At 45.4% G+C, this 21,584-nt stretch overlaps 30 non-coding genes across 30 annotated transcripts; 15 read left to right on the top strand and 15 right to left on the bottom strand.

Moving 5' to 3' along the window:
- Positions 1–324: 324 nt before the first annotated feature.
- Positions 325–443, top strand: LOC134621595 (5S ribosomal RNA). The gene has a single exon (XR_010092346.1). It is a non-coding gene; the product is annotated as a 5S ribosomal RNA (ribosomal RNA).
- Positions 444–1,291: 848 nt separating this feature from the next.
- LOC134622018 (5S ribosomal RNA) lies at positions 1,292–1,410 on the bottom strand. Its single transcript, XR_010092727.1, has one exon. It is a non-coding gene; the product is annotated as a 5S ribosomal RNA (ribosomal RNA).
- A 357-nt stretch (positions 1,411–1,767) lies between these two features.
- LOC134621596 (5S ribosomal RNA) lies at positions 1,768–1,886 on the top strand. The gene has a single exon (XR_010092347.1). It is a non-coding gene; the product is annotated as a 5S ribosomal RNA (ribosomal RNA).
- An 848-nt stretch (positions 1,887–2,734) lies between these two features.
- LOC134622019 (5S ribosomal RNA) lies at positions 2,735–2,853 on the bottom strand. Its single transcript, XR_010092728.1, has one exon. It is a non-coding gene; the product is annotated as a 5S ribosomal RNA (ribosomal RNA).
- Positions 2,854–3,210: 357 nt separating this feature from the next.
- Positions 3,211–3,329, top strand: LOC134621472 (5S ribosomal RNA). Its single transcript, XR_010092230.1, has one exon. It is a non-coding gene; the product is annotated as a 5S ribosomal RNA (ribosomal RNA).
- Positions 3,330–4,177: 848 nt separating this feature from the next.
- Positions 4,178–4,296, bottom strand: LOC134622020 (5S ribosomal RNA). Its single transcript, XR_010092729.1, has one exon. It is a non-coding gene; the product is annotated as a 5S ribosomal RNA (ribosomal RNA).
- A 357-nt stretch (positions 4,297–4,653) lies between these two features.
- LOC134621597 (5S ribosomal RNA) lies at positions 4,654–4,772 on the top strand. The gene has a single exon (XR_010092348.1). It is a non-coding gene; the product is annotated as a 5S ribosomal RNA (ribosomal RNA).
- An 848-nt stretch (positions 4,773–5,620) lies between these two features.
- On the bottom strand, positions 5,621–5,739 carry LOC134622146 (5S ribosomal RNA). Its single transcript, XR_010092849.1, has one exon. It is a non-coding gene; the product is annotated as a 5S ribosomal RNA (ribosomal RNA).
- A 357-nt stretch (positions 5,740–6,096) lies between these two features.
- On the top strand, positions 6,097–6,215 carry LOC134621598 (5S ribosomal RNA). The gene has a single exon (XR_010092349.1). It is a non-coding gene; the product is annotated as a 5S ribosomal RNA (ribosomal RNA).
- Positions 6,216–7,063: 848 nt separating this feature from the next.
- LOC134622021 (5S ribosomal RNA) lies at positions 7,064–7,182 on the bottom strand. The gene has a single exon (XR_010092730.1). It is a non-coding gene; the product is annotated as a 5S ribosomal RNA (ribosomal RNA).
- Positions 7,183–7,539: 357 nt separating this feature from the next.
- Positions 7,540–7,658, top strand: LOC134621599 (5S ribosomal RNA). The gene has a single exon (XR_010092350.1). It is a non-coding gene; the product is annotated as a 5S ribosomal RNA (ribosomal RNA).
- An 848-nt stretch (positions 7,659–8,506) lies between these two features.
- Positions 8,507–8,625, bottom strand: LOC134622022 (5S ribosomal RNA). The gene has a single exon (XR_010092731.1). It is a non-coding gene; the product is annotated as a 5S ribosomal RNA (ribosomal RNA).
- Positions 8,626–8,982: 357 nt separating this feature from the next.
- LOC134621473 (5S ribosomal RNA) lies at positions 8,983–9,101 on the top strand. The gene has a single exon (XR_010092231.1). It is a non-coding gene; the product is annotated as a 5S ribosomal RNA (ribosomal RNA).
- An 848-nt stretch (positions 9,102–9,949) lies between these two features.
- Positions 9,950–10,068, bottom strand: LOC134622024 (5S ribosomal RNA). Its single transcript, XR_010092733.1, has one exon. It is a non-coding gene; the product is annotated as a 5S ribosomal RNA (ribosomal RNA).
- A 357-nt stretch (positions 10,069–10,425) lies between these two features.
- Positions 10,426–10,549, top strand: LOC134621751 (5S ribosomal RNA). Its single transcript, XR_010092495.1, has one exon. It is a non-coding gene; the product is annotated as a 5S ribosomal RNA (ribosomal RNA).
- Positions 10,550–11,397: 848 nt separating this feature from the next.
- On the bottom strand, positions 11,398–11,516 carry LOC134621535 (5S ribosomal RNA). The gene has a single exon (XR_010092289.1). It is a non-coding gene; the product is annotated as a 5S ribosomal RNA (ribosomal RNA).
- Positions 11,517–11,873: 357 nt separating this feature from the next.
- On the top strand, positions 11,874–11,992 carry LOC134621474 (5S ribosomal RNA). Its single transcript, XR_010092232.1, has one exon. It is a non-coding gene; the product is annotated as a 5S ribosomal RNA (ribosomal RNA).
- Positions 11,993–12,840: 848 nt separating this feature from the next.
- LOC134622025 (5S ribosomal RNA) lies at positions 12,841–12,959 on the bottom strand. The gene has a single exon (XR_010092734.1). It is a non-coding gene; the product is annotated as a 5S ribosomal RNA (ribosomal RNA).
- Positions 12,960–13,316: 357 nt separating this feature from the next.
- Positions 13,317–13,435, top strand: LOC134621476 (5S ribosomal RNA). Its single transcript, XR_010092233.1, has one exon. It is a non-coding gene; the product is annotated as a 5S ribosomal RNA (ribosomal RNA).
- Positions 13,436–14,283: 848 nt separating this feature from the next.
- On the bottom strand, positions 14,284–14,402 carry LOC134622026 (5S ribosomal RNA). Its single transcript, XR_010092735.1, has one exon. It is a non-coding gene; the product is annotated as a 5S ribosomal RNA (ribosomal RNA).
- Positions 14,403–14,759: 357 nt separating this feature from the next.
- LOC134621478 (5S ribosomal RNA) lies at positions 14,760–14,878 on the top strand. The gene has a single exon (XR_010092235.1). It is a non-coding gene; the product is annotated as a 5S ribosomal RNA (ribosomal RNA).
- An 848-nt stretch (positions 14,879–15,726) lies between these two features.
- On the bottom strand, positions 15,727–15,845 carry LOC134622027 (5S ribosomal RNA). The gene has a single exon (XR_010092736.1). It is a non-coding gene; the product is annotated as a 5S ribosomal RNA (ribosomal RNA).
- A 357-nt stretch (positions 15,846–16,202) lies between these two features.
- LOC134621752 (5S ribosomal RNA) lies at positions 16,203–16,326 on the top strand. The gene has a single exon (XR_010092496.1). It is a non-coding gene; the product is annotated as a 5S ribosomal RNA (ribosomal RNA).
- An 848-nt stretch (positions 16,327–17,174) lies between these two features.
- Positions 17,175–17,293, bottom strand: LOC134621537 (5S ribosomal RNA). Its single transcript, XR_010092291.1, has one exon. It is a non-coding gene; the product is annotated as a 5S ribosomal RNA (ribosomal RNA).
- Positions 17,294–17,650: 357 nt separating this feature from the next.
- On the top strand, positions 17,651–17,769 carry LOC134621479 (5S ribosomal RNA). The gene has a single exon (XR_010092236.1). It is a non-coding gene; the product is annotated as a 5S ribosomal RNA (ribosomal RNA).
- Positions 17,770–18,617: 848 nt separating this feature from the next.
- Positions 18,618–18,736, bottom strand: LOC134622028 (5S ribosomal RNA). The gene has a single exon (XR_010092737.1). It is a non-coding gene; the product is annotated as a 5S ribosomal RNA (ribosomal RNA).
- Positions 18,737–19,093: 357 nt separating this feature from the next.
- Positions 19,094–19,212, top strand: LOC134622180 (5S ribosomal RNA). The gene has a single exon (XR_010092881.1). It is a non-coding gene; the product is annotated as a 5S ribosomal RNA (ribosomal RNA).
- Positions 19,213–20,059: 847 nt separating this feature from the next.
- Positions 20,060–20,178, bottom strand: LOC134622030 (5S ribosomal RNA). Its single transcript, XR_010092738.1, has one exon. It is a non-coding gene; the product is annotated as a 5S ribosomal RNA (ribosomal RNA).
- Positions 20,179–20,535: 357 nt separating this feature from the next.
- Positions 20,536–20,654, top strand: LOC134621480 (5S ribosomal RNA). The gene has a single exon (XR_010092237.1). It is a non-coding gene; the product is annotated as a 5S ribosomal RNA (ribosomal RNA).
- Positions 20,655–21,328: 674 nt separating this feature from the next.
- LOC134622031 (5S ribosomal RNA) lies at positions 21,329–21,447 on the bottom strand. The gene has a single exon (XR_010092739.1). It is a non-coding gene; the product is annotated as a 5S ribosomal RNA (ribosomal RNA).
- Between the last annotated feature and the right edge of the window lie 137 nt (positions 21,448–21,584).

A 21,584-nucleotide genomic window follows, 5' to 3' on the forward strand; every position in this document is an offset into this window, starting at 1 on the left:
CTGCAAATGTCACAGCGTTTAAACTATAGTATTGTGCTAAACTTCATGTGTTACAGCGAGAACATGCAAACCTTTGTTGTTAACTGCAGCTTCAACATTGAGCTGCAAAAATGCTTTTCCCGCAGTAACATCACGATAATAACACATGTTAGGTTCTCACAGCACAGTGTTAAAGTGACAGCGAGCACACAGTGTGTTAGGACCATTTGGAAGTCCAACATTTTTGCGGTTTGGAGAATTCAGCTTGTATACAGAACATGAAAACGTAAGCATGACTGTGTCATCACAGCATGTATAAAAAGGCTGTTTCTGAAGCGTTCCCTCGCTTACGGCCATACCGCCCTGAACACGCCCGATCTCGTCTGATCTCGGCAGCCAAGCAGGGCCGGGCCTGGTCAGTACTTGGATGGGTGACCGCCCGGGAATACCGGGTGCTGTAAGCTTTTGCACTTCAACACGCAAATGACAGTTTAAATATTGAAACGAATCTGAGGCACTCTTTTAGCTCATTTTCTAATAGGATGGTTAGTGAGTCTTGCGCAAAGAGCTCTCCCACTGATGTAGTAATGTCAAAATCTTCAAGCGTTATATCAATATCACTGTACATGCACAGAGCACCTGTAGATGTTTTTGTGCACACACTCACAAATGTTTATGACGTGAAGTTTGCAGCATTGAGTATGCATTACAGCTGTGCTGTCATGTGCAGGTATTAAAAAAAATAGAAACCAATCAATATCCTTCACTCTAAATTGTTTTTTAAATCACAACAAAATGGGTTACAGTATCTACATGAACCCCGTTGTCGAGGAAGCCTCTCACTTACGGCCATACCACGCCTGAGCTCATCTGACCTCTGAAGCTAAGCAGGGGCTGTCCTGGATAGTAGCATCACCTTCACCTTGCTCCATGTTAGAAACTCCATGATATCGTGTTCCCTCCTCAGGGTATCACATTGATGCGCATTTACGCAGTATTCTTCGGGACCGCAGCCAGCAGCCAATAAGAATTAAAACTCGTTGCTCATGGGTGTCAGGTGGACACTGTGCCTGCTGCACACTACAAGGTTAACAAGTTCCTCACTACTGAGCCCAGACGGACTAGCCATAGACATTTTCTGCATTTACGGAATAAATAAGTTTGTGCATTTCCTAAATATTTCGTTCTTGTTGTTTTTTTGTTTTACACAAAAGCGAAAGGCAATCAGGAGCGTTGTCACGAAGCCTTTCCTGAAGCTGCCTCCACTGAGTGAGCAGCAGCGCCCTCTGCCGTTTGTGTGTTGAAGTGCAAAAGCTTACAGCACCTGGTATTCCCAGGCGGTCTCCCATCCAAGTACTGACCAGGCCCGACCCTGCTTAGCTTCCGAGATCAGACGAGATCGGGCGTGTTCAGGGTGGTATGGCCGTAAGCGAGTGAAGCCCGCTATAAAAGACCTTTTATAGGCTGCAAATGTCACAGCGTTTAAACTATAGTATTGTGCTAAACTTCATGTGTTACAGCGAGAACATGCAAACCTTTGTTGTTAACTGCAGCTTCAACATTGAGCTGCAAAAATGCTTTTCCCGCAGTAACATCACGATAATAACACATGTTAGGTTCTCACAGCACAGTGTTAAAGTGACAGCGAGCACACAGTGTGTTAGGACCATTTGGAAGTCCAACATTTTTGCGGTTTGGAGAATTCAGCTTGTATACAGAACATGAAAACGTAAGCATGACTGTGTCATCACAGCATGTATAAAAAGGCTGTTTCTGAAGCGTTCCCTCGCTTACGGCCATACCGCCCTGAACACGCCCGATCTCGTCTGATCTCGGCAGCCAAGCAGGGCCGGGCCTGGTCAGTACTTGGATGGGTGACCGCCCGGGAATACCGGGTGCTGTAAGCTTTTGCACTTCAACACGCAAATGACAGTTTAAATATTGAAACGAATCTGAGGCACTCTTTTAGCTCATTTTCTAATAGGATGGTTAGTGAGTCTTGCGCAAAGAGCTCTCCCACTGATGTAGTAATGTCAAAATCTTCAAGCGTTATATCAATATCACTGTACATGCACAGAGCACCTGTAGATGTTTTTGTGCACACACTCACAAATGTTTATGACGTGAAGTTTGCAGCATTGAGTATGCATTACAGCTGTGCTGTCATGTGCAGGTATTAAAAAAAATAGAAACCAATCAATATCCTTCACTCTAAATTGTTTTTTAAATCACAACAAAATGGGTTACAGTATCTACATGAACCCCGTTGTCGAGGAAGCCTCTCACTTACGGCCATACCACGCCTGAGCTCATCTGACCTCTGAAGCTAAGCAGGGGCTGTCCTGGATAGTAGCATCACCTTCACCTTGCTCCATGTTAGAAACTCCATGATATCGTGTTCCCTCCTCAGGGTATCACATTGATGCGCATTTACGCAGTATTCTTCGGGACCGCAGCCAGCAGCCAATAAGAATTAAAACTCGTTGCTCATGGGTGTCAGGTGGACACTGTGCCTGCTGCACACTACAAGGTTAACAAGTTCCTCACTACTGAGCCCAGACGGACTAGCCATAGACATTTTCTGCATTTACGGAATAAATAAGTTTGTGCATTTCCTAAATATTTCGTTCTTGTTGTTTTTTTGTTTTACACAAAAGCGAAAGGCAATCAGGAGCGTTGTCACGAAGCCTTTCCTGAAGCTGCCTCCACTGAGTGAGCAGCAGCGCCCTCTGCCGTTTGTGTGTTGAAGTGCAAAAGCTTACAGCACCTGGTATTCCCAGGCGGTCTCCCATCCAAGTACTGACCAGGCCCGACCCTGCTTAGCTTCCGAGATCAGACGAGATCGGGCGTGTTCAGGGTGGTATGGCCGTAAGCGAGTGAAGCCCGCTATAAAAGACCTTTTATAGGCTGCAAATGTCACAGCGTTTAAACTATAGTATTGTGCTAAACTTCATGTGTTACAGCGAGAACATGCAAACCTTTGTTGTTAACTGCAGCTTCAACATTGAGCTGCAAAAATGCTTTTCCCGCAGTAACATCACGATAATAACACATGTTAGGTTCTCACAGCACAGTGTTAAAGTGACAGCGAGCACACAGTGTGTTAGGACCATTTGGAAGTCCAACATTTTTGCGGTTTGGAGAATTCAGCTTGTATACAGAACATGAAAACGTAAGCATGACTGTGTCATCACAGCATGTATAAAAAGGCTGTTTCTGAAGCGTTCCCTCGCTTACGGCCATACCGCCCTGAACACGCCCGATCTCGTCTGATCTCGGCAGCCAAGCAGGGCCGGGCCTGGTCAGTACTTGGATGGGTGACCGCCTGGGAATACCGGGTGCTGTAAGCTTCTGCACTTCAACACGCAAATGACAGTTTAAATATTGAAACGAATCTGAGGCACTCTTTTAGCTCATTTTCTAATAGGATGGTTAGTGAGTCTTGCGCAAAGAGCTCTCCCACTGATGTAGTAATGTCAAAATCTTCAAGCGTTATATCAATATCACTGTACATGCACAGAGCACCTGTAGATGTTTTTGTGCACACACTCACAAATGTTTATGACGTGAAGTTTGCAGCATTGAGTATGCATTACAGCTGTGCTGTCATGTGCAGGTATTAAAAAAAATAGAAACCAATCAATATCCTTCACTCTAAATTGTTTTTTAAATCACAACAAAATGGGTTACAGTATCTACATGAACCCCGTTGTCGAGGAAGCCTCTCACTTACGGCCATACCACGCCTGAACTCATCTGACCTCTGAAGCTAAGCAGGGGCTGTCCTGGATAGTAGCATCACCTTCACCTTGCTCCATGTTAGAAACTCCATGATATCGTGTTCCCTCCTCAGGGTATCACATTGATGCGCATTTACGCAGTATTCTTCGGGACCGCAGCCAGCAGCCAATAAGAATTAAAACTCGTTGCTCATGGGTGTCAGGTGGACACTGTGCCTGCTGCACACTACAAGGTTAACAAGTTCCTCACTACTGAGCCCAGACGGACTAGCCATAGACATTTTCTGCATTTACGGAATAAATAAGTTTGTGCATTTCCTAAATATTTCGTTCTTGTTGTTTTTTTGTTTTACACAAAAGCGAAAGGCAATCAGGAGCGTTGTCACGAAGCCTTTCCTGAAGCTGCCTCCACTGAGTGAGCAGCAGCGCCCTCTGCCGTTTGTGTGTTGAAGTGCAAAAGCTTACAGCACCTGGTATTCCCAGGCGGTCTCCCATCCAAGTACTGACCAGGCCCGACCCTGCTTAGCTTCCGAGATCAGACGAGATCGGGCGTGTTCAGGGTGGTATGGCCGTAAGCCAGTGAAGCCCGCTATAAAAGACCTTTTATAGGCTGCAAATGTCACAGCGTTTAAACTATAGTATTGTGCTAAACTTCATGTGTTACAGCGAGAACATGCAAACCTTTGTTGTTAACTGCAGCTTCAACATTGAGCTGCAAAAATGCTTTTCCCGCAGTAACATCACGATAATAACACATGTTAGGTTCTCACAGCACAGTGTTAAAGTGACAGCGAGCACACAGTGTGTTAGGACCATTTGGAAGTCCAACATTTTTGCGGTTTGGAGAATTCAGCTTGTATACAGAACATGAAAACGTAAGCATGACTGTGTCATCACAGCATGTATAAAAAGGCTGTTTCTGAAGCGTTCCCTCGCTTACGGCCATACCGCCCTGAACACGCCCGATCTCGTCTGATCTCGGCAGCCAAGCAGGGCCGGGCCTGGTCAGTACTTGGATGGGTGACCGCCCGGGAATACCGGGTGCTGTAAGCTTTTGCACTTCAACACGCAAATGACAGTTTAAATATTGAAACGAATCTGAGGCACTCTTTTAGCTCATTTTCTAATAGGATGGTTAGTGAGTCTTGCGCAAAGAGCTCTCCCACTGATGTAGTAATGTCAAAATCTTCAAGCGTTATATCAATATCACTGTACATGCACAGAGCACCTGTAGATGTTTTTGTGCACACACTCACAAATGTTTATGACGTGAAGTTTGCAGCATTGAGTATGCATTACAGCTGTGCTGTCATGTGCAGGTATTAAAAAAAATAGAAACCAATCAATATCCTTCACTCTAAATTGTTTTTTAAATCACAACAAAATGGGTTACAGTATCTACATGAACCCCGTTGTCGAGGAAGCCTCTCACTTACGGCCATACCACGCCTGAGCTCATCTGACCTCTGAAGCTAAGCAGGGGCTGTCCTGGATAGTAGCATCACCTTCACCTTGCTCCATGTTAGAAACTCCATGATATCGTGGTCCCTCCTCAGGGTATCACATTGATGCGCATTTACGCAGTATTCTTCGGGACCGCAGCCAGCAGCCAATAAGAATTAAAACTCGTTGCTCATGGGTGTCAGGTGGACACTGTGCCTGCTGCACACTACAAGGTTAACAAGTTCCTCACTACTGAGCCCAGACGGACTAGCCATAGACATTTTCTGCATTTACGGAATAAATAAGTTTGTGCATTTCCTAAATATTTCGTTCTTGTTGTTTTTTTGTTTTACACAAAAGCGAAAGGCAATCAGGAGCGTTGTCACGAAGCCTTTCCTGAAGCTGCCTCCACTGAGTGAGCAGCAGCGCCCTCTGCCGTTTGTGTGTTGAAGTGCAAAAGCTTACAGCACCTGGTATTCCCAGGCGGTCTCCCATCCAAGTACTGACCAGGCCCGACCCTGCTTAGCTTCCGAGATCAGACAAGATCGGGCGTGTTCAGGGTGGTATGGCCGTAAGCGAGTGAAGCCCGCTATAAAAGACCTTTTATAGGCTGCAAATGTCACAGCGTTTAAACTATAGTATTGTGCTAAACTTCATGTGTTACAGCGAGAACATGCAAACCTTTGTTGTTAACTGCAGCTTCAACATTGAGCTGCAAAAATGCTTTTCCCGCAGTAACATCACGATAATAACACATGTTAGGTTCTCACAGCACAGTGTTAAAGTGACAGCGAGCACACAGTGTGTTAGGACCATTTGGAAGTCCAACATTTTTGCGGTTTGGAGAATTCAGCTTGTATACAGAACATGAAAACGTAAGCATGACTGTGTCATCACAGCATGTATAAAAAGGCTGTTTCTGAAGCGTTCCCTCGCTTACGGCCATACCGCCCTGAACACGCCCGATCTCGTCTGATCTCGGCAGCCAAGCAGGGCCGGGCCTGGTCAGTACTTGGATGGGTGACCGCCCGGGAATACCGGGTGCTGTAAGCTTTTGCACTTCAACACGCAAATGACAGTTTAAATATTGAAACGAATCTGAGGCACTCTTTTAGCTCATTTTCTAATAGGATGGTTAGTGAGTCTTGCGCAAAGAGCTCTCCCACTGATGTAGTAATGTCAAAATCTTCAAGCGTTATATCAATATCACTGTACATGCACAGAGCACCTGTAGATGTTTTTGTGCACACACTCACAAATGTTTATGACGTGAAGTTTGCAGCATTGAGTATGCATTACAGCTGTGCTGTCATGTGCAGGTATTAAAAAAAATAGAAACCAATCAATATCCTTCACTCTAAATTGTTTTTTAAATCACAACAAAATGGGTTACAGTATCTACATGAACCCCGTTGTCGAGGAAGCCTCTCACTTACGGCCATACCACGCCTGAGCTCATCTGACCTCTGAAGCTAAGCAGGGGCTGTCCTGGATAGTAGCATCACCTTCACCTTGCTCCATGTTAGAAACTCCATGATATCGTGTTCCCTGCTCAGGGTATCACATTGATGCGCATTTACGCAGTATTCTTCGGGACCGCAGCCAGCAGCCAATAAGAATTAAAACTCGTTGCTCATGGGTGTCAGGTGGACACTGTGCCTGCTGCACACTACAAGGTTAACAAGTTCCTCACTACTGAGCCCAGACGGACTAGCCATAGACATTTTCTGCATTTACGGAATAAATAAGTTTGTGCATTTCCTAAATATTTCGTTCTTGTTGTTTTTTTGTTTTACACAAAAGCGAAAGGCAATCAGGAGCGTTGTCACGAAGCCTTTCCTGAAGCTGCCTCCACTGAGTGAGCAGCAGCGCCCTCTGCCGTTTGTGTGTTGAAGTGCAAAAGCTTACAGCACCTGGTATTCCCAGGCGGTCTCCCATCCAAGTACTGACCAGGCCCGACCCTGCTTAGCTTCCGAGATCAGACGAGATCGGGCGTGTTCAGGGTGGTATGGCCGTAAGCCAGTGAAGCCCGCTATAAAAGACCTTTTATAGGCTGCAAATGTCACAGCGTTTAAACTATAGTATTGTGCTAAACTTCATGTGTTACAGCGAGAACATGCAAACCTTTGTTGTTAACTGCAGCTTCAACATTGAGCTGCAAAAATGCTTTTCCCGCAGTAACATCACGATAATAACACATGTTAGGTTCTCACAGCACAGTGTTAAAGTGACAGCGAGCACACAGTGTGTTAGGACCATTTGGAAGTCCAACATTTTTGCGGTTTGGAGAATTCAGCTTGTATACAGAACATGAAAACGTAAGCATGACTGTGTCATCACAGCATGTATAAAAAGGCTGTTTCTGAAGCGTTCCCTCGCTTACGGCCATACCGCCCTGAACACGCCCGATCTCGTCTGATCTCGGCAGCCAAGCAGGGCCGGGCCTGGTCAGTACTTGGATGGGTGACCGCCCGGGAATACCGGGTGCTGTAAGCTTTTGCACTTCAACACGCAAATGACAGTTTAAATATTGAAACGAATCTGAGGCACTCTTTTAGCTCATTTTCTAATAGGATGGTTAGTGAGTCTTGCGCAAAGAGCTCTCCCACTGATGTAGTAATGTCAAAATCTTCAAGCGTTATATCAATATCACTGTACATGCACAGAGCACCTGTAGATGTTTTTGTGCACACACTCACAAATGTTTATGACGTGAAGTTTGCAGCATTGAGTATGCATTACAGCTGTGCTGTCATGTGCAGGTATTAAAAAAAATAGAAACCAATCAATATCCTTCACTCTAAATTGTTTTTTAAATCACAACAAAATGGGTTACAGTATCTACATGAACCCCGTTGTCGAGGAAGCCTCTCACTTACGGCCATACCACGCCTGAGCTCATCTGACCTCTGAAGCTAAGCAGGGGCTGTCCTGGATAGTAGCATCACCTTCACCTTGCTCCATGTTAGAAACTCCATGATATCGTGGTCCCTCCTCAGGGTATCACATTGATGCGCATTTACGCAGTATTCTTCGGGACCGCAGCCAGCAGCCAATAAGAATTAAAACTCGTTGCTCATGGGTGTCAGGTGGACACTGTGCCTGCTGCACACTACAAGGTTAACAAGTTCCTCACTACTGAGCCCAGACGGACTAGCCATAGACATTTTCTGCATTTACGGAATAAATAAGTTTGTGCATTTCCTAAATATTTCGTTCTTGTTGTTTTTTTGTTTTACACAAAAGCGAAAGGCAATCAGGAGCGTTGTCACGAAGCCTTTCCTGAAGCTGCCTCCACTGAGTGAGCAGCAGCGCCCTCTGCCGTTTGTGTGTTGAAGTGCAAAAGCTTACAGCACCTGGTATTCCCAGGCGGTCTCCCATCCAAGTACTGACCAGGCCCGACCCTGCTTAGCTTCCGAGATCAGACGAGATCGGGCGTGTTCAGGGTGGTATGGCCGTAAGCGAGTGAAGCCCGCTATAAAAGACCTTTTATAGGCTGCAAATGTCACAGCGTTTAAACTATAGTATTGTGCTAAACTTCATGTGTTACAGCGAGAACATGCAAACCTTTGTTGTTAACTGCAGCTTCAACATTGAGCTGCAAAAATGCTTTTCCCGCAGTAACATCACGATAATAACACATGTTAGGTTCTCACAGCACAGTGTTAAAGTGACAGCGAGCACACAGTGTGTTAGGACCATTTGGAAGTCCAACATTTTTGCGGTTTGGAGAATTCAGCTTGTATACAGAACATGAAAACGTAAGCATGACTGTGTCATCACAGCATGTATAAAAAGGCTGTTTCTGAAGCGTTCCCTCGCTTACGGCCATACCGCCCTGAACACGCCCGATCTCGTCTGATCTCGGCAGCCAAGCAGGGCCGGGCCTGGTCAGTACTTGGATGGGTGACCGCCTGGGAATACCGGGTGCTGTAAGCTTTTGCACTTCAACACGCAAATGACAGTTTAAATATTGAAACGAATCTGAGGCACTCTTTTAGCTCATTTTCTAATAGGATGGTTAGTGAGTCTTGCGCAAAGAGCTCTCCCACTCATGTAGTAATGTCAAAATCTTCAAGCGTTATATCAATATCACTGTACATGCACAGAGCACCTGTAGATGTTTTTGTGCACACACTCACAAATGTTTATGACGTGAAGTTTGCAGCATTGAGTATGCATTACAGCTGTGCTGTCATGTGCAGGTATTAAAAAAAATAGAAACCAATCAATATCCTTCACTCTAAATTGTTTTTTAAATCACAACAAAATGGGTTACAGTATCTACATGAACCCCGTCGTCGAGGAAGCCTCTCACTTACGGCCATACCACGCCTGAACTCATCTGACCTCTGAAGCTAAGCAGGGGCTGTCCTGGATAGTAGCATCACCTTCACCTTGCTCCATGTTAGAAACTCCATGATATCGTGTTCCCTGCTCAGGGTATCACATTGATGCGCATTTACGCAGTATTCTTCGGGACCGCAGCCAGCAGCCAATAAGAATTAAAACTCGTTGCTCATGGGTGTCAGGTGGACACTGTGCCTGCTGCACACTACAAGGTTAACAAGTTCCTCACTACTGAGCCCAGACGGACTAGCCATAGACATTTTCTGCATTTACGGAATAAATAAGTTTGTGCATTTCCTAAATATTTCGTTCTTGTTGTTTTTTTGTTTTACACAAAAGCGAAAGGCAATCAGGAGCGTTGTCACGAAGCCTTTCCTGAAGCTGCCTCCACTGAGTGAGCAGCAGCGCCCTCTGCCGTTTGTGTGTTGAAGTGCAAAAGCTTACAGCACCTGGTATTCCCAGGCGGTCTCCCATCCAAGTACTGACCAGGCCCGACCCTGCTTAGCTTCCGAGATCAGACGAGATCGGGCGTGTTCAGGGTGGTATGGCCGTAAGCGAGTGAAGCCCGCTATAAAAGACCTTTTATAGGCTGCAAATGTCACAGCGTTTAAACTATAGTATTGTGCTAAACTTCATGTGTTACAGCGAGAACATGCAAACCTTTGTTGTTAACTGCAGCTTCAACATTGAGCTGCAAAAATGCTTTTCCCGCAGTAACATCACGATAATAACACATGTTAGGTTCTCACAGCACAGTGTTAAAGTGACAGCGAGCACACAGTGTGTTAGGACCATTTGGAAGTCCAACATTTTTGCGGTTTGGAGAATTCAGCTTGTATACAGAACATGAAAACGTAAGCATGACTGTGTCATCACAGCATGTATAAAAAGGCTGTTTCTGAAGCGTTCCATCGCTTACGGCCATACCGCCCTGAACACGCCCGATCTCGTCTGATCTCGGCAGCCAAGCAGGGCAGGGCCGGGCCTGGTCAGTACTTGGATGGGTGACCGCCTGGGAATACCGGGTGCTGTAAGCTTTTGCACTTCAACACGCAAATGACAGTTTAAATATTGAAACGAATCTGAGGCACTCTTTTAGCTCATTTTCTAATAGGATGGTTAGTGAGTCTTGCGCAAAGAGCTCTCCCACTGATGTAGTAATGTCAAAATCTTCAAGCGTTATATCAATATCACTGTACATGCACAGAGCACCTGTAGATGTTTTTGTGCACACACTCACAAATGTTTATGACGTGAAGTTTGCAGCATTGAGTATGCATTACAGCTGTGCTGTCATGTGCAGGTATTAAAAAAAATAGAAACCAATCAATATCCTTCACTCTAAATTGTTTTTTAAATCACAACAAAATGGGTTACAGTATCTACATGAACCCCGTTGTCGAGGAAGCCTCTCACTTACGGCCATACCACGCCTGAGCTCATCTGACCTCTGAAGCTAAGCAGGGGCTGTCCTGGATAGTAGCATCACCTTCACCTTGCTCCATGTTAGAAACTCCATGATATCGTGTTCCCTGCTCAGGGTATCACATTGATGCGCATTTACGCAGTATTCTTCGGGACCGCAGCCAGCAGCCAATAAGAATTAAAACTCGTTGCTCATGGGTGTCAGGTGGACACTGTGCCTGCTGCACACTACAAGGATAACAAGTTCCTCACTACTGAGCCCAGACGGACTAGCCATAGACATTTTCTGCATTTACGGAATAAATAAGTTTGTGCATTTCCTAAATATTTCGTTCTTGTTGTTTTTTTGTTTTACACAAAAGCGAAAGGCAATCAGGAGCGTTGTCACGAAGCCTTTCCTGAAGCTGCCTCCACTGAGTGAGCAGCAGCGCCCTCTGCCGTTTGTGTGTTGAAGTGCAAAAGCCTACAGCACCTGGTATTCCCAGGCGGTCTCCCATCCAATTACTGACCAGGCCCGACCCTGCTTAGCTTCCGAGATCAGACGAGATCGGGCGTGTTCAGGGTGGTATGGCCGTAAGCGAGTGAAGCCCGCTATAAAAGACCTTTTATAGGCTGCAAATGTCACAGCGTTTAAACTATAGTATTGTGCTAAACTTCATGTGTTACAGCGAGAACATGCAAACCTTTGTTGTTAACTGCAGCTTCAACATTGAGCTGCAAAAATGCTTTTCCCGCAGTAACATCACGATAATAACACATGTTAGGTTCTCACAGCACAGTGTTAAAGTGACAGTGAGCACACAGTGTGTTAGGACCATTTGGAAGTCCAACATTTTTGCGGTTTGGAGAATTCAGCTTGTATACAGAACATGAAAACGTAAGCATGACTGTGTCATCACAGCATGTATAAAAAGGCTGTTTCTGAAGCGTTCCCTCGCTTACGGCCATACCGCCCTGAACACGCCCGATCTCGTCTGATCTCGGCAGCCAAGCAGGGCCGGGCCTGGTCAGTACTTGGATGGGTGACCGCCTGGGAATACCGGGTGCTGTAAGCTTTTGCACTTCAACACGCAAATGACAGTTTAAATATTGAAACGAATCTGAGGCACTCTTTTAGCTCATTTTCTAATAGGATGGTTAGTGAGTCTTGCGCAAAGAGCTCTCCCACTGATGTAGTAATGTCAAAATCTTCAAGCGTTATATCAATATCACTGTACATGCACAGAGCACCTGTAGATGTTTTTGTGCACACACTCACAAATGTTTATGACGTGAAGTTTGCAGCATTGAGTATGCATTACAGCTGTGCTGTCATGTGCAGGTATTAAAAAAAATAGAAACCAATCAATATCCTTCACTCTAAATTGTTTTTTAAATCACAACAAAATGGGTTACAGTATCTACATGAACCCCGTTGTCGAGGAAGCCTCTCACTTACGGCCATACCACGCCTCAGCTCATCTGACCTCTGAAGCTAAGCAGGGGCTGTCCTGGATAGTAGCATCACCTTCACCTTGCTCCATGTTAGAAACTCCATGATATCGTGTTCCCTGCTCAGGGTATCACATTGATGCGCATTTACGCAGTATTCTTCGGGACCGCAGCCAGCAGCCAATAAGAATTAAAACTCGTTGCTCATGGGTGTCAGGTGGACACTGTGCCTGCTGCACACTACAAGGTTAACAAGTTCCTCACTACTGAGCCCAGACGGACTAGCCATAGACATTTTCTGCATTTACGGAATAAATAAGTTTGTGCATTTCCTAAATATTTCGTTCTTGTTGTTTTTTTGTTTTACACAAAAGCGAAAGGCAATCAGGAGCGTTGTCACGAAGCCTTTCCTGAAGCTGCCTCCACTGAGTGAGCAGCAGCGCCCTCTGCCGTTTGTGTGTTGAAGTGCAAAAGCTTACAGCACCTGGTATTCCCAGGCGGTCTCCCATCCAAGTACTGACCAGGCCCGACCCTGCTTAGCTTCCGAGATCAGACGAGATCGGGCGTGTTCAGGGTGGTATGGCCGTAAGCGAGTGAAGCCCGCTATAAAAGACCTTTTATAGGCTGCAAATGTCACAGCGTTTAAACTATAGTATTGTGCTAAACTTCATGTGTTACAGCGAGAACATGCAAACCTTTGTTGTTAACTGCAGCTTCAACATTGAGCTGCAAAAATGCTTTTCCCGCAGTAACATCACGATAATAACACATGTTAGGTTCTCACAGCACAGTGTTAAAGTGACAGCGAGCACACAGTGTGTTAGGACCATTTGGAAGTCCAACATTTTTGCGTTTTGGAGAATTCAGCTTGTATACAGAACATGAAAACGTAAGCATGACTGTGTCATCACAGCATGTATAAAAAGGCTGTTTCTGAAGCGTTCCATCGCTTACGGCCATACCGCCCTGAACACGCCCGATCTCGTCTGATCTCGGCAGCCAAGCAGGGCCGGGCCTGGTCAGTACTTGGATGGGTGACCGCCTGGGAATACCGGGTGCTGTAAGCTTTTGCACTTCAACACGCAAATGACAGTTTAAATATTGAAACGAATCTGAGGCACTCTTTTAGCTCATTTTCTAATAGGATGGTTAGTGAGTCTTGCGCAAAGAGCTCTCCCACTGATGTAGTAATGTCAAAATCTTCAAGCGTTATATCAATATCACTGTACATGCACAGAGCACCTGTAGATGTTTTTGTGCACACACTCACAAATGTTTATGACGTGAAGTTTGCAGCATTGAGTATGCATTACAGCTGTGCTGTCATGTGCAGGTATTAAAAAAAATAGAAACCAATCAATATCCTTCACTCTAAATTGTTTTTTAAATCACAACAAAATGGGTTACAGTATCTACATGAACCCCGTCGTCGAGGAAGCCTCTCACTTACGGCCATACCACGCCTGAGCTCATCTGACCTCTGAAGCTAAGCAGGGGCTGTCCTGGATAGTAGCATCACCTTCACCTTGCTCCATGTTAGAAACTCCATGATATCGTGTTCCCTGCTCAGGGTATCACATTGATGCGCATTTACGCAGTATTCTTCGGGACCGCAGCCAGCAGCCAATAAGAATTAAAACTCGTTGCTCATGGGTGTCAGGTGGACACTGTGCCTGCTGCACACTACAAGGTTAACAAGTTCCTCACTACTGAGCCCAGACGGACTAGCCATAGACATTTTCTGCATTTACGGAATAAATAAGTTTGTGCATTTCCTAAATATTTCGTTCTTGTTGTTTTTTTGTTTTACACAAAAGCGAAAGGCAATCAGGAGCGTTGTCACGAAGCCTTTCCTGAAGCTGCCTCCACTGAGTGAGCAGCAGCGCCCTCTGCCGTTTGTGTGTTGAAGTGCAAAAGCTTACAGCACCTGGTATTCCCAGGCGGTCTCCCATCCAAGTACTGACCAGGCCCGACCCTGCTTAGCTTCCGAGATCAGACGAGATCGGGCGTGTTCAGGGTGGTATGGCCGTAAGCCAGTGAAGCCCGCTATAAAAGACCTTTTATAGGCTGCAAATGTCACAGCGTTTAAACTATAGTATTGTGCTAAACTTCATGTGTTACAGCGAGAACATGCAAACCTTTGTTGTTAACTGCAGCTTCAACATTGAGCTGCAAAAATGCTTTTCCCGCAGTAACATCACGATAATAACACATGTTAGGTTCTCACAGCACAGTGTTAAAGTGACAGCGAGCACACAGTGTGTTAGGACCATTTGGAAGTCCAACATTTTTGCGGTTTGGAGAATTCAGCTTGTATACAGAACATGAAAACGTAAGCATGACTGTGTCATCACAGCATGTATAAAAAGGCTGTTTCTGAAGCGTTCCATCGCTTACGGCCATACCGCCCTGAACACGCCCGATCTCGTCTGATCTCGGCAGCCAAGCAGGGCCGGGCCTGGTCAGTACTTGGATGGGTGACCGCCTGGGAATACCGGGTGCTGTAAGCTTTTGCACTTCAACACGCAAATGACAGTTTAAATATTGAAACGAATCTGAGGCACTCTTTTAGCTCATTTTCTAATAGGATGGTTAGTGAGTCTTGCGCAAAGAGCTCTCCCACTGATGTAGTAATGTCAAAATCTTCAAGCGTTATATCAATATCACTGTACATGCACAGAGCACCTGTAGATGTTTTTGTGCACACACTCACAAATGTTTATGACGTGAAGTTTGCAGCATTGAGTATGCATTACAGCTGTGCTGTCATGTGCAGGTATTAAAAAAAATAGAAACCAATCAATATCCTTCACTCTAAATTGTTTTTTAAATCACAACAAAATGGGTTACAGTATCTACATGAACCCCGTCGTCGAGGAAGCCTCTCACTTACGGCCATACCACGCCTGAGCTCATCTGACCTCTGAAGCTAAGCAGGGGCTGTCCTGGATAGTAGCATCACCTTCACCTTGCTCCATGTTAGAAACTCCATGATATCGTGTTCCCTGCTCAGGGTATCACATTGATGCGCATTTACGCAGTATTCTTCGGGACCGCAGCCAGCAGCCAATAAGAATTAAAACTCGTTGCTCATGGGTGTCAGGTGGACACTGTGCCTGCTGCACACTACAAGGTTAACAAGTTCCTCACTACTGAGCCCAGACGGACTAGCCATAGACATTTTCTGCATTTACGGAATAAATAAGTTTGTGCATTTCCTAAATATTTCGTTCTTGTTGTTTTTTTGTTTTACACAAAAGCGAAAGGCAATCAGGAGCGTTGTCACGAAGCCTTTCCTGAAGCTGCCTCCACTGAGTGAGCAGCAGCGCCCTCTGCCGTTTGTGTGTTGAAGTGCAAAAGCTTACAGCACCTGGTATTCCCAGGCGGTCTCCCATCCAAGTACTGACCAGGCCCGACCCTGCTTAGCTTCCGAGATCAGACGAGATCGGGCGTGTTCAGGGTGGTATGGCCGTAAGCCAGTGAAGCCCGCTATAAAAGACCTTTTATAGGCTGCAAATGTCACAGCGTTTAAACTATAGTATTGTGCTAAACTTCATGTGTTACAGCGAGAACATGCAAACCTTTGTTGTTAACTGCAGCTTCAACATTGAGCTGCAAAAATGCTTTTCCCGCAGTAACATCACGATAATAACACATGTTAGGTTCTCACAGCACAGTGTTAAAGTGACAGCGAGCACACAGTGTGTTAGGACCATTTGGAAGTCCAACATTTTTGCGGTTTGGAGAATTCAGCTTGTATACAGAACATGAAAACGTAAGCATGACTGTGTCATCACAGCATGTATAAAAAGGCTGTTTCTGAAGCGTTCCATCGCTTACGGCCATACCGCCCTGAACACGCCCGATCTCGTCTGATCTCGGCAGCCAAGCAGGGCAGGGCCGGGCCTGGTCAGTACTTGGATGGGTGACCGCCTGGGAATACCGGGTGCTGTAAGCTTTTGCACTTCAACACGCAAATGACAGTTTAAATATTGAAACGAATCTGAGGCACTCTTTTAGCTCATTTTCTAATAGGATGGTTAGTGAGTCTTGCGCAAAGAGCTCTCCCACTGATGTAGTAATGTCAAAATCTTCAAGCGTTATATCAATATCACTGTACATGCACAGAGCACCTGTAGATGTTTTTGTGCACACACTCACAAATGTTTATGACGTGAAGTTTGCAGCATTGAGTATGCATTACAGCTGTGCTGTCATGTGCAGGTATTAAAAAAAATAGAAACCAATCAATATCCTTCACTCTAAATTGTTTTTTAAATCACAACAAAATGGGTTACAGTATCTACATGAACCCCGTTGTCGAGGAAGCCTCTCACTTACGGCCATACCACGCCTGAGCTCATCTGACCTCTGAAGCTAAGCAGGGGCTGTCCTGGATAGTAGCATCACCTTCACCTTGCTCCATGTTAGAAACTCCATGATATCGTGTTCCCTGCTCAGGGTATCACATTGATGCGCATTTACGCAGTATTCTTCGGGACCGCAGCCAGCAGCCAATAAGAATTAAAACTCGTTGCTCATGGGTGTCAGGTGGACACTGTGCCTGCTGCACACTACAAGGATAACAAGTTCCTCACTACTGAGCCCAGACGGACTAGCCATAGACATTTTCTGCATTTACGGAATAAATAAGTTTGTGCATTTCCTAAATATTTCGTTCTTGTTGTTTTTTTGTTTTACACAAAAGCGAAAGGCAATCAGGAGCGTTGTCACGAAGCCTTTCCTGAAGCTGCCTCCACTGAGTGAGCAGCAGCGCCCTCTGCCGTTTGTGTGTTGAAGTGCAAAAGCCTACAGCACCTGGTATTCCCAGGCGGTCTCCCATCCAATTACTGACCAGGCCCGACCCTGCTTAGCTTCCGAGATCAGACGAGATCGGGCGTGTTCAGGGTGGTATGGCCGTAAGCGAGTGAAGCCCGCTATAAAAGACCTTTTATAGGCTGCAAATGTCACAGCGTTTAAACTATAGTATTGTGCTAAACTTCATGTGTTACAGCGAGAACATGCAAACCTTTGTTGTTAACTGCAGCTTCAACATTGAGCTGCAAAAATGCTTTTCCCGCAGTAACATCACGATAATAACACATGTTAGGTTCTCACAGCACAGTGTTAAAGTGACAGTGAGCACACAGTGTGTTAGGACCATTTGGAAGTCCAACATTTTTGCGGTTTGGAGAATTCAGCTTGTATACAGAACATGAAAACGTAAGCATGACTGTGTCATCACAGCATGTATAAAAAGGCTGTTTCTGAAGCGTTCCCTCGCTTACGGCCATACCGCCCTGAACACGCCCGATCTCGTCTGATCTCGGCAGCCAAGCAGGGCCGGGCCTGGTCAGTACTTGGATGGGTGACCGCCTGGGAATACCGGGTGCTGTAAGCTTTTGCACTTCAACACGCAAATGACAGTTTAAATATTGAAACGAATCTGAGGCACTCTTTTAGCTCATTTTCTAATAGGATGGTTAGTGAGTCTTGCGCAAAGAGCTCTCCCACTGATGTAGTAATGTCAAAATCTTCAAGCGTTATATCAATATCACTGTACATGCACAGAGCACCTGTAGATGTTTTTGTGCACACACTCACAAATGTTTATGACGTGAAGTTTGCAGCATTGAGTATGCATTACAGCTGTGCTGTCATGTGCAGGTATTAAAAAAAATAGAAACCAATCAATATCCTTCACTCTAAATTGTTTTTTAAATCACAACAAAATGGGTTACAGTATCTACATGAACCCCGTTGTCGAGGAAGCCTCTCACTTACAGCCATACCACGCCTGAGCTCATCTGACCTCTGAAGCTAAGCAGGGGTTGTCCTGGATAGTAGCATCACCTTCACCTTGCTCCATGTTAGAAACTCCATGATATCGTGTTCCCTGCTCAGGGTATCACATTGATGCGCATTTACGCAGTATTCTTCGGGACCGCAGCCAGCAGCCAATAAGAATTAAAACTCGTTGCTCATGGGTGTCAGGTGGACACTGTGCCTGCTGCACACTACAAGGTTAACAAGTTCCTCACTACTGAGCCCAGACGGACTAGCCATAGACATTTTCTGCATTTACGGAATAAATAAGTTTGTGCATTTCCTAAATATTTCGTTCTTGTTGTTTTTTTGTTTTACACAAAAGCGAAAGGCAATCAGGAGCGTTGTCACGAAGCCTTTCCTGAAGCTGCCTCCACTGAGTGAGCAGCAGCGCCCTCTGCCGTTTGTGTGTTGAAGTGCAAAAGCTTACAGCACCTGGTATTCCCAGGCGGTCTCCCATCCAAGTACTGACCAGGCCCGACCCTGCTTAGCTTCCGAGATCAGACGAGATCGGGCGTGTTCAGGGTGGTATGGCCGTAAGCGAGTGAAGCCCGCTATAAAAGACCTTTTATAGGCTGCAAATGTCACAGCGTTTAAACTATAGTATTGTGCTAAACTTCATGTGTTACAGCGAGAACATGCAAACCTTTGTTGTTAACTGCAGCTTCAACATTGAGCTGCAAAAATGCTTTTCCCGCAGTAACATCACGATAATAACACATGTTAGGTTCTCACAGCACAGTGTTAAAGTGACAGCGAGCACACAGTGTGTTAGGACCATTTGGAAGTCCAACATTTTTGCGGTTTGGAGAATTCAGCTTGTATACAGAACATGAAAACGTAAGCATGACTGTGTCATCACAGCATGTATAAAAAGGCTGTTTCTGAAGCGTTCCCTCGCTTACGGCCATACCACCCTGAACACGCCCGATCTCGTCTGATCTCGGCAGCCAAGCAGGGCCGGGCCTGGTCAGTACTTGGATGGGTGACCGCCTGGGAATACCGGGTGCTGTAAGCTTTTGCACTTCAACACGCAAATGACAGTTTAAATATTGAAACGAATCTGAGGCACTCTTTTAGCTCATTTTCTAATAGGATGGTTAGTGAGTCTTGCGCAAAGAGCTCTCCCACTGATGTAGTAATGTCAAAATCTTCAAGCGTTATATCAATATCACTGTACATGCACAGAGCACCTGTAGATGTTTTTGTGCACACACTCACAAATGTTTATGACGTGAAGTTTGCAGCATTGAGTATGCATTACAGCTGTGCTGTCATGTGCAGGTATTAAAAAAATAGAAACCAATCAATATCCTTCACTCTAAATTGTTTTTTAAATCACAACAAAATGGGTTACAGTATCTACATGAACCCCGTTGTCGAGGAAGCCTCTCACTTACGGCCATACCACGCCTCAGCTCATCTGACCTCTGAAGCTAAGCAGGGGCTGTCCTGGATAGTAGCATCACCTTCACCTTGCTCCATGTTAGAAACTCCATGATATCGTGTTCCCTGCTCAGGGTATCACATTGATGCGCATTTACGCAGTATTCTTCGGGACCGCAGCCAGCAGCCAATAAGAATTAAAACTCGTTGCTCATGGGTGTCAGGTGGACACTGTGCCTGCTGCACACTACAAGGTTAACAAGTTCCTCACTACTGAGCCCAGACGGACTAGCCATAGACATTTTCTGCATTTACAGAATAAATAAGTTTGTGCATTTCCTAAATATTTCGTTCTTGTTGTTTTTTTGTTTTACACAAAAGCGAAAGGCAATCAGGAGCGTTGTCACGAAGCCTTTCCTGAAGCTGCCTCCACTGAGTGAGCAGCAGCGCCCTCTGCCGTTTGTGTGTTGAAGTGCAAAAGCTTACAGCACCTGGTATTCCCAGGCGGTCTCCCATCCAAGTACTGACCAGGCCCGACCCTGCTTAGCTTCCGAGATCAGACGAGATCGGGCGTGTTCAGGGTGGTATGGCCGTAAGCGAGTGAAGCCCGCTATAAAAGACCTTTTATAGGCTGCAAATGTCACAGCGTTTAAACTATAGTATTGTGCTAAACTTCATGTGTTACAGCGAGAACATGCAAACCTTTGTTGTTAACTGCAGCTTCAACATTGAGCTGCAAAAATGCTTTTCCCGCAGTAACATCACGATAATAACACATGTTAGGTTCTCACAGCACAGTGTTAAAGTGACAGCGAGCACACAGTGTGTTAGGACCATTTGGAAGTCCAACATTTTTGCGGTTTGGAGAATTCAGCTTGTATACAGAACATGAAAACGTAAGCATGACTGTGTCATCACAGCATGTATAAAAAGGCTGTTTCTGAAGAGTTCCATCGCTTACGGCCATACCGCCCTGAACACGCCCGATCTCGTCTGATCTCGGCAGCCAAGCAGGGCCGGGCCTGGTCAGTACTTGGATGGGTGACCGCCTGGGAATACCGGGTGCTGTAAGCTTTTGCACTTCAACACGCAAATGACAGTTTAAATATTGAAACGAATCTGAGGCACTCTTTTAGCTCATTTTCTAATAGGATGGTTAGTGAGTCTTGCGCAAAGAGCTCTCCCACTGATGTAGTAATGTCAAAATCTTCAAGCGTTATATCAATATCACTGTACATGCACAGAGCACCTGTAGATGTTTTTGTGCACACACTCACAAATGTTTATGACGTGAAGTTTGCAGCATTGAGTATGCATTACAGCTGTGCTGTCATGTGCAGGTATTAAAAAAAATAGAAACCAATCAATATCCTTCACTCTAAATTGTTTTTTAAATCACAACAAAATGGGTTACAGTATCGACATGAACCCCGTTGTCGAGGACCGCAGCCAGCAGCCAATAAGAATTAAAACTCGTTGCTCATGGGTGTCAGGTGGACACTGTGCCTGCTGCACACAACAAGGTTAACAAATTCCTCACTACTGAGCCCAGACGGACTAGCCATAGACATTTTCTGCATTTACGGAATAAATAAGTTTGTGCATTTCCTAAATATTTCGTTCTTGTTGTTTTTTTGTTTTACACAAAAGCGAAAGGCAATCAGGAGCGTTGTCACGAAGCCTTTCCTGAAGCTGCCTCCACTGAGTGAGCAGCAGCGCCCTCTGCCGTTTGTGTGTTGAAGTGCAAAAGCTTACAGCACCTGGTATTCCCAGGCGGTCTCCCATCCAAGTACTGACCAGGCCCGACCCTGCTTAGCTTCCGAGATCAGACGAGATCGGGCGTGTTCAGGGTGGTATGGCCGTAAGCGAGTGAAGCCTGCTATAAAAGACCTTTTATAGGCTGCAAATGTCACAGCGTTTAAACTATAGTATTGTGCTAAACTTCATGTGTTACAGCGAGAACATGCAAACCTTTGTTGTTAACTGCAGCTTCAACATTGAGCT

Source organism: Pelmatolapia mariae, linkage group LG23 (assembly GCF_036321145.2).
Source record: "Pelmatolapia mariae isolate MD_Pm_ZW linkage group LG23, Pm_UMD_F_2, whole genome shotgun sequence".
In the NCBI taxonomy this organism is placed as follows: Eukaryota; Metazoa; Chordata; class Actinopteri; order Cichliformes; family Cichlidae; genus Pelmatolapia; species Pelmatolapia mariae.